Below are 15,076 nucleotides of genomic sequence, written 5' to 3'. Positions count from 1 at the left end.
GATGGATGGATGGATGGATGGGTGGGTGGATGGATATATCCCAGTTTTTCTCACTTAATAACTCACAATCTGAGGTAGTAAAATGAACATAAAATTTGGATTTGGGAAGTTAGGTTTTCATGATTCCTTTGCACTAAATGCTTAGTTTCTTTAAGGACAAAGCACAAAGTCTCTGAGTTTCTTTACTGTTGAAGTATATGGGGTATAGGGTCAACACAACCTGTCCTATGTCACGTGTACCATAGAATTGGGAGAAAATAAGATCCTATCTAGCATGTGTTTTATAAATTCCTGAATTCAAATGAAGTTATTAGCTTCATATTCAATAATATATCTTCCCTAAATGGGTGTATGTGTCAGGCACAGAGTTAGGCCCCTTCAAGAGACTGGAAGGCAACAATAAATTGGACTGCTGCCCTCACAAGCCTTCCTGGATGTCTTTCAATTGCCACTTAGCAGAAGCAGCTCTTCTTGCTTCCAAGTCCTCAATCATGCATTTCATCATTCACTCAGAGCATAAAAGTAAGTCTGTCTATGTAACTGCTATCTTTAATGCTTACCATGTAGCAGGTACTCAGCATAGCTGCTGAATAAATGCATACCACAATGTGCATTGTATGAGTTCCTGCCCTCATAACAACAAAATCTAGGAGAGCAGAAAAAGGTAAAGTAAAGAAGGTGACACTCATCCAGTGCTTCTCACCAAGGAGCACACCCAGAGAGCTAGAGGATGGCGTGGGGGAGGGGGGGTGTTAATGTTCCTCGTTTATCAGCAACTTGGTCCAAGCAAGTGGCCAGTCTATACTCCAGACATTTCGTAACGAAGAGATTCTCACGCCAGTCCAGGGTAAATGCCCACAGGAAAGCCTCTGTGTGGCACTGGATTTGGAGAGAAAGGAGAGATGACAGATGGGTGACCCAGCAGCCCCTGCAGCAGAGGTGAGAGAGGCAGTTCCTGGTGCCTCCACCCCTCCCCACTCCCTGCCTCCTCAGTCAGTGCCCATCTCTGCCTTTGCCTCCTCTCTGCCCTTCATTCTCACCTCCTTGGGGGAATGTGTCTTTTACACAAAACTTTTCTCAAGCCACTCAGTGGAGACAAATTACAGAGTTATACCTGGTTAAATAAGGGAGGGAAAGAGAAGAATTAAGAGCTATTGGCAAGGGAGGAAAGAATATACTTTCAGATTAGATTTGAAAATAGATGGAGGGTTGATGGAATTGATTCTCATTGCTCCCAGTTATTCTCTCCTGAACCATTTCCCTCCCTCTTCTTTGCCCTGTTTCTCTTGGTCTTTCTCTGCCATTTAGCCTTGCTGCACCCCTCCTCTCTCTGGGTGCTAGCAGCTTCTTTTCTTGCCCCTTTTCCACAACTGCATCTCAAAGCCTCCTCAGGGTCTGACCGTAGGGAAGCCGAGGGCATTCACAGAATGTGGCCAGAGGCTGGCTTAGGGGCTACCTGCTTAGGGGACAGGCCCTAGGCCAGAAGTGTTCAGCCCAGTCTCTGTGAAGTCCCCTGGGGGGTGGAATCTGTCCAGAGACAGTAGAGAGCAAAAACTCATTTTCTTCAGCTGAGTTTGCTGAGCACCCCCAACTATGACTAGAGTTTCTCCAGATCCCAGCTTCTAGGTGGCAGAGCAGCACAAATTCTAGTTCTGGTTTCCTGACTCCAAATCCACATTCTGTTCTCCCCACTGTCCTAACTGGGCTGAGCAAAGGAGTTTCACTTGATCTTTCTTTGATTATACCCTTGAGCAAAAGAAATGGAGCGAACAAGCCCACCAGGGGTCATGACACAGGGACCAGAGACGTGTTCTCGAGGAGCAAAAGCTCTGTCTGTTCCTGTGCATGCCACCACTGTGTAGTTGTTGACTGGGGGTGATGGAGGGAGGAATGAGGGGAGGCATCACAAGACTGAGTCACAGAAAGGGGACAGCTAGACGGGGCTAGTGCAGCAACTGACACAGCCATCACATCAAGGTCCTCAGGCACCAAAGCCTGATGTCCTGGATGCCCAGGTTGCCTGGATGTCTCCAGGTGGTCCCAGCAGATAACAGACTGTTGGAGGCTGTGCCTGAGGCTCAGACCCAAAAGGTAAAAGATAAGGACATGGAGACGAAGGAGATCTCTGGTCCTCTCAAGTTCTACCTAGGTTCATAAGGAGTGGGGCCCTCCCAGGGAGAAGCTGCCCACATCAGAGCAGTCTTTCCACGGGGCAGCCACTCCTCAGCCCACTGGTGACTATGCCAGTGCTTCTGTTCACCCCCTCTCTCCCTCTGCAGGGCAGCAGCCTCCTGCCTGCCCGTAACCATGTAGGAACTTTTCTGCACTGACCCCCCTCAGTGGAGGCCTCTCTCCTAAGACTGCCCACCTGCAACCACACAGATCTCTCTCTCTGTAAGCCTGTCCCTTTCAGGACAGCTCTTTCTGCCTGCTTGTGCCTGGGCAAATGTCTTTTCCTCGCCTGTCTCTTTCTAGTAAACCTACTTTTTAAATATAATTGGGTCTCTGTCTCGTACAGAGTCTCTCCATGTGCCACTGAAAGGGAAGCTCTAGGGAAATCTTTCCCAGAGTGAACCCAAGGATCCCGAGCTCCAAAAGATGACATCATTGGGTGGCGTGCTCCTGATGTGAAGATACCAGTCTCTCCTGAGGGCAGGGAAGACAAAACATTCTATGTTCAGATGAATAAGATTTAAAGCCACTTGGCTCCTTCCTGGGGTGACCTTGAACACATTAAACTCACCCCTGGAAGTCACATTTGCTTCAGAAGGGAACGGGACTTCACAGCACCAGTGGAGAATGGGGGTGAGGAGCCCTATGAAGGAACCACCCCGCACTAGGGTGTGAAAGTCCTTGGAGTCTTCTCTTCACTCTTCTATCTCAACACTGTCAAGACAAGAAGAATCAAACTGTTCTAAGAGCAAAGGGGGAGGGTGCGTATCAAGTACAGACAAAAAGGAAGCAGAGGTCACAGAGTTAAAGCGTACACTTGACTTGGAAACAATAAAATAAAATATGAATCTACAATGAATTAAAAGAAATTAACATACTGAAAAAAACTAAAATAAATGATCACTATTGTCTAGAACGTGTGATTATGGAAAAATCACAACAAAAAGGAGTATAAGGGGTGGCGATCAGTGATCTAAGCCATCTTCCTATTGATGGGGGAAGGAAGACCAGAGAGGGGTAGCCACTTGCTCTATGCCACACAGCCTGGCCATCCAGGAGTCCTCAATAATGAATTTTTATAGAAGAAAGGGGAGGAATGTCCCTGATTCCTAAAAGTGATTTAGCAGCCTGAGGGTTCTGGTGTAACTTTCCCTCACCCCTCCAGGGCCCCCAAATCCCCCCTCTAAAGATGCCGCCAGGATAGTTCCTCATATTTTTCTTGCCGATTTCACGTCATAGTCTCCAACCCCTCACACAACCCAAGGGGTTTGCACCTGAGTGGCACCTGTTTGGACTCAGACTGGCAGGTAGGGAAATGTGATGAGTCAGAGACTCAGTAAGTTGCCCCACAGTGTCAGGGTGAGGTGGGAAAAAGATGCTTTAAAACCAGCAACTCAAGAGACACTAAGGAAGAACAAACACCTACCACTGACTCACCAGCTCTTTGCTGCGAGGTGGGGCAGGTGGCCTCAGCGGAATGCTTGCACATGATGAAACCACCTGGTGCCAGACACAGCACCCAGCCCTTGACCTCTGCACTCCAAGCCACAGTCTACCTGCCCCAAGCAGCACCCCAGCTTTCCAATCTGTTTTTATGCCAGGCCTGCAGCTTGGGAGGCCGGGATCACTTCTGCTCACACAGGCATTGTGAGCAGCTGAATTTGATGCGGTCAAGCCATGGGCAGTGCGTGTCCTGTGTCTGAAGAACCTGGGCTCTTCCCTCCCCTGAGCTCCACACTCCTCTGGGAGGTTCCTACCCCTTCCCTGGTTCACTACCCACACCTGCCCACGATCCTCATTTCCTTTACTCGGTCCAAAGCACTGCATCTCCTGTCTCCCTACTGTAGCTCAGCTGTTTTTTGTTTTTGTCTTTTTTTTTTTTTTTTTTTGCACTAGCAGGTGCTTAATAAATATGGGCTGATACACCATTCATAGAAGTCCATATTCCAGTTTCACAGATGGGAAAACTGAAGTAGAGTAAGTGAAAAGGCCCTTAGAGAGACTGAGGTTCAAAAGTGGGAGGAACCAGGTCAGAGGCTTAAGCCTAAGCATATGTGGGTTTGCCTGCACATACACCCCGGCCCCAAACCCTGCAATATAATGCAGAAATACAGCAAGACCCAGGTCAAAGGGAATTTGATGTGGTCAAGCCATGGGCAGTGCGTGTCCTGTGTCTTGTTGGGTCCCCAGTTCCGCCATTCTCTCCCATCCCCGGCCTTTAACTGCAGGGCTCTTGTTCAGACTGTCCTCTCTCTCTGGGCTGTCCTTCTCACTCTTCAGTGCCTTCCTACCTCTCAGTCTTCACAACCGGCTATGAATTGACTCCGCAATCAACACTTGTCCTCCTTACCTTGACTTCAACGTAAGGGGACAGGGCAGATCTCCCACCCAGGGAGGAGTCTGTTTCTCTTGCTCTTAAATCAGTGTTGACTGCATGACTCTCTGATGGGATGATGCCCAGAATGTCTCCAGCAGTGGCTTGAAAAGCGTTTGTGTCCCTGTGCTTAGCTCTCTCGCTGCTCTTGTGAGCCCTTGGTGATCCCATGACGAAGCTGGGTTAACACTAGTACTAACCCAGATCCCAGAAAGAGTCCACCGCTAAAACCCCCAGACACAAGAGCGTCATCCTGGACCATCCACCTGGCAGCAGTGACCAGTGACAATAAACACAGGAGAAGCCCGGCAGCAACCAGCCACCCCAAGCAGAACAGCAGAACAGCCCTACTAAGTCCAACTGACACTAGCAGTCCACAGTAGTATGCACATGAAAATCACACTTTGTTACAAAGCAATAGCAAAGTGGCAGAAAATGCAGATGTCTCCTCCTTCAGGAAGCCTCTCTGGGGTGGTGTTTTGCTTCCTGCTCAGGGCCTTCCACTGCTGTGTTTATCAATGACATCAGAGCCTCTGCTCAGGTTCTATCATTTCTCACCCAACCTCTGCACCCCGAGTCCCAGGGCTTCTTAAAACCAAAAGCCTCATCTCCCTTGCCAAGCGCCACCCCCTTCCTCCCCAACACCTGGCCAGAGAAGGTGCACTGTGGGCACATAGAAGCAAAGCCAGCAAAGGTGACAAGCCCTCCAGGCAGGGTCCTACCTCAGGCCCCTCGCCCCTCCTCCTCCTAATCAAAGTCTCCATGGCCCTGATTGGAGGGAGGGAGGGGATTGATTGCTCCAACCTCAGTTTGGGGGGCATAATCTGCTTCTCTATTTCTTAAATAAGCGCTGTGCCGGTGTGGTGTGCTGAGAATGGCCCTGATTGGAATTCAGCTTCGTCGCCATTACCCTTATTTATAACACCGCCATGGAGCACAGAGCCCCGGGGCCATCGTGGAATGATTATGGGACCCTTTTGACTCGCAATTCCACACCATTCAGTCCAATTTAGACTGGTCACAGATGGTGCCCTGGGGCAGGGAAGGGGCCATGAGAGGTGGGCAGGCTGGGGTGGGGAGGGGGAGGCCCCCCCTGATTTTCTGACTGGGTCAGAGGAAGCCAGCAAAAGTCTCCACTGACGATAGAACACTGGGTCTCGGCAAGATGACTCCAAAAGGGGCAGCCCCACGGATGGTCAGGGCCAGTGCTGGGACACCTTTGTAGTCGCATAAAATGCCAGATTCCTCTCCCCAGAAAGATGACACACCTGCTCCCACATTTCCAGGGAAGATGAATGCCACTCTGGCCTTGGCTCTGACCACAGGCGAGGTGACATCCGTCTGGACCGCTGTCTTCCCACCTGTCAAAGGGGAGCACTACTCCCTGCCTGGCCCTTTGCAAGGTCATGGGAAGAAGTCAAGGCAGAAATTCATGAGAAGGAAGCTGGAGTAAAAAGTCTCTGGGCAAAGCTCAGGGTTATGACTAACACAAGCCAGCAGGATGGAGGGTGTCCGGCTCACTGGACCCCATGGTCCAAGGGAAAAAGCTAACATCCCCTACCCTTTCTTCCGCCCTCAGCTTCCTGAGACAGTCCAGGGTCAGGCTCTGAAACCAGCCCCCCGGGGACCCCCTCTGTTGCTTCATTTATTAGATGAGCACCACTTGCCAAAGTCACCTAACTTTTCCAGGTCTGACTTTCTTGTGTAAATGAGTGAATGGCGTCATAACAGGGGAGAGCCAGTGCTGGGATGTTGTATTCATGTCTGTCTAGATCACTGCTCTAAAGTTGTCACCTAAGCTAAAACCACAGACTGGCTGACAATGACTTAGCACTTGGTGTGTGTAAGTCTGTGCCTAGCTGTTTGCATGTTCCCAACATGTCACCCTCTGGATGTCCCAGAGCGTATGGGTGGGGACAAGGGCAGAAATAGGCGTGATGCATCAGCACAAGCCTGAGCACCAGTGTTTGCTCAATAAGCAGTGTAACAGTGCACACTGCTCTTACTGTCCCTCCTCTGTGCTACACAACATACAACATGCGACATACAATAGACAAGCTTTGCAACACACAGAGCACGGTTTCTTCCACTGCACAATTCATAGGGAGGCTCCTCCTAGCTATCAAATAGGAGGTGGGAGAGGAGAATGCACCCATGTTAGCACCACGCAGCATGCGTCCCATTCCTCTCTTACAAGCTCTTGTCTCTTCACCACCTAGGTCCCTGTGCAGTGTGGAATGGAATATACAAGAAGAAACCCTGTGCCCAGAATGCCCCTGTGAAAGGCAGGCAGACTTGTCACTGGCCCAATGGATTCATCACCTCTACTAAAACAGATGAGGGAATAAAGCTGAGGTAGTCATAGATACCCAGGAAGTAAAGTCTGCACAACCTAAAATTTTCTGCAGAGGTGCGTGAACAGGCTTACTTCTGTGTCTCTGCGTTCGAAGCACAAGTGCGCTCACCAACACAGGAGGCCCTCAGGACTCTGTGCATCTGTGCTATCAGGAAGCACTCACATCCTCTTGCACACACAAACGTGTGGTTGTTTTCTCATGCCATGTGTGAGTGCATAGGTTGATGTGTATGAACAGATGTGAACACTGCAGCATGAGTGAGGTTGTACACGGATGCAGACTGGCATTCGTGAGCACACCTGCCCGCAAGCACTCCTGTGCACACAGCATGTGTGCGTGTCTCCCACCTTTGCACACTGCCGGGTGGGATCCAGCCTGTGTGTTCAAACTCGCAGGCAAGAGCACTGATGCTTTAATACACAGATACCTACAGCTGCACTCATGAATGGAAATCTGCATATGTGTTCAGACAGACACAGGCAGAGACAGAGATTTCATCTACAGACAGACCCAAGTCTTCAAGTAATCCTCACAAGGACGGGCACTTAGCTGACAACAAGCAATGTCCCTTAGAGCCCCAAAGAGTATTTTGGATTTACCTCCAAGATGCCTGGTTTTGCACTTATGGAGAAAGTCCCAATCCTCTCCCTGAAAGCTATTTCTTCTTTTCTAGTGTGACTGACAGGCCATCGTGGCGCAAAAGAGAGCAGCGCAGTCTCTGTTCCCAGGCTGTCCATCCACTTAATCCTTTCTGATTTTGTTATGGGAGAAAAAAATTCCACCGATTTGCTATTTCATCCCCTCAGCCTGATGTCCTTGAAAGAGACAAGTTTGACACAAAGCGGAAAGAGGCCGGCTGAAGCTGGGCCCCAGGCGGCCCTGAGACATTCCCATGGGGCTCAGACTTCCAGATCCTGTGCAGGAAGCCTGGCTGGGAAGTCCAAAGCTTTCCACCCTCCAGGTGGGGGCAAAAGAATCCAGAGGCAGAGAGGAGGCATGAGTTCCCCTCATGTTCTTAGAGCTACATGTGAGGTGGACGGCCCCACACGCGTAGACCTTCTCCATCCTCAGCACATCCACAGCATGGCTGTACACAGCCCTACAGAGGGAGAGACGGAGCTCCCAGAAGCAAAGGTGCTTGCCTTGGGGCGATTGCCCTGGGGTCTAATGCAGCTAACAGGGGCAGGTCAGGAGATGGGAACTCTGGCCAGCTGTCCCAAAGCACTTTCTAAGCTTGGGACTCTTCTTCATTTCAAGAGCAGTCTCTGGGGTTTCATTCCATAGAAGCATACCCTGCACATCACAGAGACATATTCCCAGACTGATTCATGGAACAGAAAACTGAATAGGGAGAGGAGGAAGGAGAAAAAAATGGAGGAACACAAGGAATATGGGCAAGACAGAGAGGAAGGGAAGAGAACAAGTGGGAACAAGGAAACAGCTTTAAAAGAAGGTGGTAGAGGCCCTCCCTGGTGGTGCAGCGGGTTAGAGCACAGCACTAAGAAGCTAAAAGCCACTTCAACATGAGTTCGATCCCTGCCCCAGAGGTGACCATATGGCACGGCAGACCTCTCCTGACCTGCCCACTGCTCCCCTCAGCAGTGGACTTCATCAGTTGTCCTGTTTCGCTCTCCACTGTCTCTGGTGAATCCTCTCACTGCCCCTGCACCTCTGGCCTGCACCCCAGTTCTGTATGCACAAAAAAAAATAATAAATCTTTAAAAAAAAAAGAAGAAGAAGAAGAAGGTGGTAGAGCCATCATTCTTTCCTTCCAACAACACACTCCAAGCCCCATTAGAGACGCCGGTGGTGCTGAGGGGACAGGATTTCCAGGCTGGACTTCCAGTAAGTGGGGTCAATGTCAGCTTTATAGCTCCGGTTAAAGCTTAACCAGATGCTTAAAAATATTTGCACAATTACTTTCCAAATCTTTTAGGAAAGAGAGATGCAAAAATGACTTTCGACATTCCCTGCCATAGGTCTGTCTCCTGCCATAAGCCTGTTCTCCAAGACAAGCATTAATTATCCATCGAGGCTTTTGATTAAATTTTTATAACTTCACAACTACTTTTGTGAAGTTTTATAGCCCATTGTACATCCATGTATCTTTGTGTGTGCATGCATGCATGTGTTTACACATTCATGTTGATACATGTAGACATACATTGGGCTCAGGGAAATTAAGACACTAAGCAAAGATCATGCAGTAATTCAGCATCAAGGTCGACCAGGCCCACTCTGCTGAACTCCAGGGTCCTCTCCCAAGGCATTCTTCTTAGCCACCTCATGTGTCTACATGTACTACCTGCAGTGACTAACTCCCTAGCTATTGACTATTTAGCTCCAGGCAGCAGAACTGAATGAGCCCCAGGTGATCATTCAGAAAGGAGAGAACTAAAGTTGGAAAAGGTGAGGAAGTTTGGCAAAGGTCACCGGGCAATAAGTGTCTGGACTTGGACGAAGACCTGATCTTCCGGCCCCAAAATCACCCCTCTTTTCTGATTGTGCTTTGTGGCAGGTTGTGTATTTTCAAGATGCAGAATCCTCAGCCTGATGGGGAATGCAAGAGAGCAGATGCAAGACCAGAGAGGACTCTGGACTCTCCTTTCCTAAACCAGGGTGAAATGCTGCAGAGAAAGCAAAGTTTCCATCCCTGGGGCGACAGGATTAGCAACTTTATTTCACAGATGAGTCAACTGAGTCCCTTTCTTTCCCCAGAGAAAGAAAGGGATTTGTCTAAGGAAAAAACAAAATGGAACCTCTTTCTCAAGCAAAATCCTTCATACAATCTTCTCTGAACTGCACTGGAAGCCACTGAGTTGAGGTTAAAAAGACAAGCACTGGAGATAGGAAGATGTGTAGGGCCCTGAAAGGTAGGTGACTTGGGACCGCACCTTGGGTCGACATTTACAAGGCCACCGATTTTAGTTTGAGTCTGCTCCCGCTATCACAGGCCTTGATCACTTCTGAACAAGGGGCTCACATTGTCCTTTCTCACCAGAACTTGAAAATGATGGCTGGTACTGTAAGGGGGAAAGGATGTTCTGAACAAACCCCACAGATAGAGGTTTTGTGGACTTCGCCCCCACCCCAGCGATGGGAACTACATATGTCAGCAGTAACTGTAGGGAAGCATGCTGGGGCCTGAGGGTGGAGTTTAGCAGCAATATCTGGATATAAAACTGAACATGTGGGCTCTGGGGGCCTCTTGGCCTTGTGGCTCACAGCTTGTCTCTTGGCTTTTTGCCAGCTCTAGGCATGCTTTTCGGGTTCCAGGTCAGCAGAACTGGTAGGATGCATTAACCAACTTATCTCTCTTTCCCTGAGTCACTCATTTCCCTTTCTCCTGTAAAGAAACCCATTACTAACCTTTTTGTGTGTGCTTGCAGTTGGACCTGAAGTGCGTGGGTGAGGACCCACAGTCAGACAACCCAGTTGGGTTGCCTAACACAGTTCTGCCTCTGACCTTATTCCTTTCTAAGCCTCAGTTTCCTGAGCTTTGGATGAGGTGAGTGATGGTACTATCTCCATGGGCTGTGCAGTGGACACTGTGTGCTTTCTGGTCTCTTATGCAGGGTTGCTCTAAACAAGGACTTTTTTGGCTCTTGTGCAGGGCAGACCAGCAATGCCAGGGACTTTTCATGCCACCCACTAGCCTGCCCCTGCTCAATCAGGAGTGGCCCTCAGCCAGTGGCAAATGGAAGGTACAGGATAAACACCCCAACTTGGAGTCCTGGACATGTTCTAGTCTGAGTCCTCAGGGGGAGGAAGCCCCCTCTTGCTGACCACACCCCTCTTAGTCACACACCCTTGCCTTACTGGGGCTTCCTGGGACCACCTCCCAAATAAAGGGTTTGCATGTCTCTCCTTATTGCAGGGCCTGTCCTGGAGAATCCCACTTAAGACAGGGCTACTGTGAGCTTAATTGAGATAATGCATGTAAAGTGCTTAATACAGCATCAAATAAAGACACAAGGCCTCAATAATGGCAGGCTAACCAAAAAAAAAAAAAAGTCGCTTTACGAGAAGACATGAGGAAGACGACAGAATGCTCATAATTGATTTCTAAATTTATCCTCCTAATGAAATCATCTCCGGTAGACCCTGATCATGACCAGTCAGGAATGATTATTTTCATGGCCCCATTTCCTACCAGAGGCAGATGCTTCACATTCTTGTTCCCAGGGCCTAACCCAAAATGAAAGCTCACAGAACTACCATCCAATCCCTTCCGAGCTTCAGCAGCAAATGGGATACGCAAACCCACCCAAAATCACACAGCCTGCGGATTGGGCATCTTGTCTACCTCGGTATTTCATAAAAGCAAAAACTGAAGGACAAAAATAGGCCCAAAGACTTTAGTGTACCAAGGGCAAGTTCAGATAAAGAAATCTGGTATCCTGCCCCCTGTTCTTCCAGAACAACTCACTATTTACTGATTGTTAAATATTTTTCACTGGCACCATATACATACATACAAAACAACTACTAGCTCCACAGATTCAAGGATTGCTAGCCACTGTTAGCCACTCTGCTCACTGCTGTGTCTCGCAGGAGCCTAGAGCAGGTGAGTACATATTAAGGGCTTATTAATATTTATCAAGTGGACAAATGCTGCTCTCATGATACCCACAGTATCTCCCCACTGGAGCATTCTTGGCCTGCCTCAAGGTGAACCTCCCCAAAGGGTCTCAGAGATCTATCCCACATTAAGATTAGGATGCATGGTAAAGCGGGTGCTTTGGAATTGGGCCATCAACATGAACCCCAAGTTGAGGAGTTTGTCCCTAGGAGGCCTTGGGCAAAACTATCCTCAGTCTCTATAAATCGAGCAGCTGGCAGTATTTAACAAAGATGTCATGGGTAAAACACCAACCCTAACATAAGCACTTGGTAGAGATTAACTATTGTTAATACAAAAATGAAAAGGCTCCCTGTTCCTAAGATTCTCTCTTGCTGCTAAAACAATAAGGGGCATTTTCCGAAGTGTGGGGAAATGCACCAATGCTAGTCTGAGTGCGACTGTGAGAGTCCCCAGCCAACCAGCTGGTGGCCAGAGCATCACCACATAAGAGTTCTATCATCCGCTCCTTTTGACAGTCACAAGGAGAAAATGTCATAAGTTGCTGCAAGGTTTTTAACCACCCAGAAAGAGCAGGGTCACACGCCCCCCAGCTACCAGCATATACTGGCTGAAATGAAATAACAGTATTTGCCTTTCATTGTGCTTGTTTTAATCATCTAATTTTAGTACGTGATGCTGATCTTCCATTTATCGGTATGATATTAAGCTTTCTATCTACAATATATATCATTACCTTGGGCAAAAATAGGAAGCCAAAAAGTGAATGAAGTTATGGCCAAAACGATGATGAGGATGCCCCTGGATTAACTGAGGTTTGGGAATTCTGGTGCTCCTGTGTCAGCTCCTGAGAGCCCTACGGCTGGATGAGGGGGACAGGAGGGAGGATGGGGTGCACTTTCGGTCCTGCCAGTCCACTTCTGCCCGGGGACTTTGAACAGGCCCCTCCCTGGGCCTCCATCCTCCCATCTCTGCAATTGGATCAGAAGCCCAGTGTTTCAAAATGTTTGGCATGTGTTCAAGCCTTACAGGATTCCAGTAAAAACTGTTAACAAACATGGAAAATGTACCAAAGCCATGTGGCCACCCGCCGGGCTCCATGATGTCTCACACCCAGATGGAAGTTTGCAAACTCCGGGACTTGTTAGCAGCCATTTGTTTATTAACAGGGTTTTACTTTTTATGTCACTTCCCCTCACCCGCCTAACTCCTGACAAAAGAAAGACAGACAGAATGTAAGAAATCGTATTCAGACACCTCATTCTTCTTCACCCTGGTGTCCACATGGGCCTGGGTGGCATTTCCAAGCTCCTACACCCGTCACTGTCGACTCTGAATTCCCCGCTGGGGTGTTTAACTGAAAGCGCTTTGGGGGGAGCATATGTGTGATTATGGAAGATTCTTGGGAAAGTGGACACCTTGGGTTTTGGCTGTGACCTGACTCTGCTGCTCGGATTATTGCTTATTTACTGAGATCAGCTCCAAGGTAACCTGTCAGCCCAGAAGGCCCAAGAAACAGGAAGAGGCAGACCCTAGCTCTCCTGACTCAGGGGATGGTGGGGGGGGGAGCAGGGCAAAGGGTGGTCATGTTGGTGGGGTGATGTTTGTCAGAAGGCAGGTTGAGAAATGAGCCCCAGAGCCTGTGCATGATGGGGAGCAGCAAAACGAACAGGTGGTGAGCTTTGCTCGAGGTCGCTTCGGAAAGTGGCCTGGGGAGATGCCTACCAGGTGGATGGAAAAATCGCCAGGCACAAATGTGTCAATCCCTTTGCTACAGATGAACAAGTCCTGTGATACCAGTGCCTCAGAAGACTAGGGTCACTGCCTCTCTGTAAAATCACCTGGTCACTGATACAGGAGCTCTGGCATGACGGGTAATGGACGCTGGGGGAGGTGGGTGGGCAAGGACTCACGCCTGTGACAAGTGGCGATTATGGGAGCAAATAGCTAGGGGGACAGGAGTGGCTGTCACTGGGAAGCAGGACTTCAAGTCACAAGGCAGGGTGGGAAAGCAGACCCAAGGAGACTTCTCAACCCGCTGCATCTCCTTCACATCTTTTTTACTTTCCCTCCACTTTTCTTCTTGCAAATCCCCTCCTCTGCAGGAAGGAAATAAAAACACACTGTATCACTTCCCTAACTAACAGGCAGAGGCTTTTAACAGATTTTGCATGCACTGCTAGACGATGCCTAAAGGCTTGAATCCCCAAGGACACTTCCATGAAAAGGATAGTGAATCTGCATTATTAGGGTTTTGGATTTGATTGTTTCCAGAATACACTGCGAAGAATGTGTCAGGAAATGCTTCACTCCCGGGTAGACACACACACAGTTAATCTCTCCACCCCAACTTGGAACATTTAAGTGAAGTGATATAGATGGAAGTTTAATTCATTCTGAACAAACGGCATCCTGGAGAAGCAGGGGTCTCATCCGCCATGAAGGTGCAGAGATCAGAATGTGAGTATCAGCCAGCAGGCCTCAAGGACAGCTGTCACCTCCAAAACCTAGGTTAGCCGAGTTCTAAATATACAACTCCCAACCGAGACCCCGTGACCCAACACCTGCCCTCAGCACTCTGGGCTATCTTGATGCCTGCCCTCATCAGCTTTACCTGGAGTCAAGTTATTTAATGACGAATTCTCTTAGATCTTGCTTCTGCTGGTCACCCAAATCTGCCCTTGCTGTATCCCATCCTTTGATATTTTATAGCTGATAGCTGTGATTCTTGCTGATTAACATTTCACCAGAAATCATCCCCAAGGGCCAACGAGGTCAGTCAAGAAGACTCGTGGGGGACATTTCCCAAGACATGAAATTGAAGCACTGTAGCAAGTCCAGGAAAGACATTTTTCTCAGCAGGTGAACTTTCAGCTGACCCCTTCAAATCACATCCATGACACTCACATAAACACGACCTCCAGTTTGCCCTGATGTTTCCATGCAAATCTCCTGAATTCAGAACCTCTGCCATGCTAGACCACAAAGGGAAGACGCTTTCCTAAATATCTAAAGGTATTTCACACTTACAGGAACTGTAAAATATTTACAAGGTCTTTTCTCCCCTTTTCTATAGCTCAAGGAATAAGCACCGTAATGTTTAAGAAGTCCTCATAGAATGCTCAACATGCAATGCCTGCTTTGCAGTTTCCTTTAAGTGTAACAACTTAGAGCTGTTCTGTACTCAGCTGAGCTGTTAAAGAGCTGAAGGCAACCTGCTTCACCAGCTTTACCCCCAACGACCAACCTCAGGCCCCAGAGGGGTAAGTAGCGCACAGGAGCCCCGCTGGACAACTTGCCAGACAGGCGGACATGGGCGGATCCTGCTCATGCTCAGAGGGCCTCCCCTGGGTCTGTGAAGTCGTCACTGGCTTCAAACTGTCAAGACCCCAGGAAGTTCAAGAAGACAGACCAAATGAACTCCTGAGTGTGTAGTCCAGAGAGGGGCTGTGATCTGGGCAGGGAATGAGCAGGATTGGGTGTAGACAGGGTGGATGGTTCGTGGCCAGAGGTGCTGGTACCAAGTTGACCCAGAATAATCTCCTCCCCCTCACCCCTATTGGATCCAAGTTGACCCAGAATAATCTCCTC

At 48.8% G+C, this 15,076-nt stretch overlaps 1 protein-coding gene across 2 annotated transcripts in view; it reads right to left on the bottom strand.

The window, feature by feature from the left end:
* ASTN2 (astrotactin 2) overlaps positions 1–15,076 on the bottom strand; it is a 766,181-nt gene that overhangs the window by 660,139 nt on the left and 90,966 nt on the right. The window lies entirely within an intron of this gene.

The sequence above is a fragment of the Condylura cristata genome, unplaced genomic scaffold (assembly GCF_000260355.1).
Source record: "Condylura cristata isolate star-nosed mole 26May11 unplaced genomic scaffold, ConCri1.0 scaffold00006, whole genome shotgun sequence".
Classification (NCBI taxonomy): domain Eukaryota; kingdom Metazoa; phylum Chordata; class Mammalia; order Eulipotyphla; family Talpidae; genus Condylura; species Condylura cristata.
This window is presented reverse-complemented; position numbering and strand designations above follow the sequence as displayed.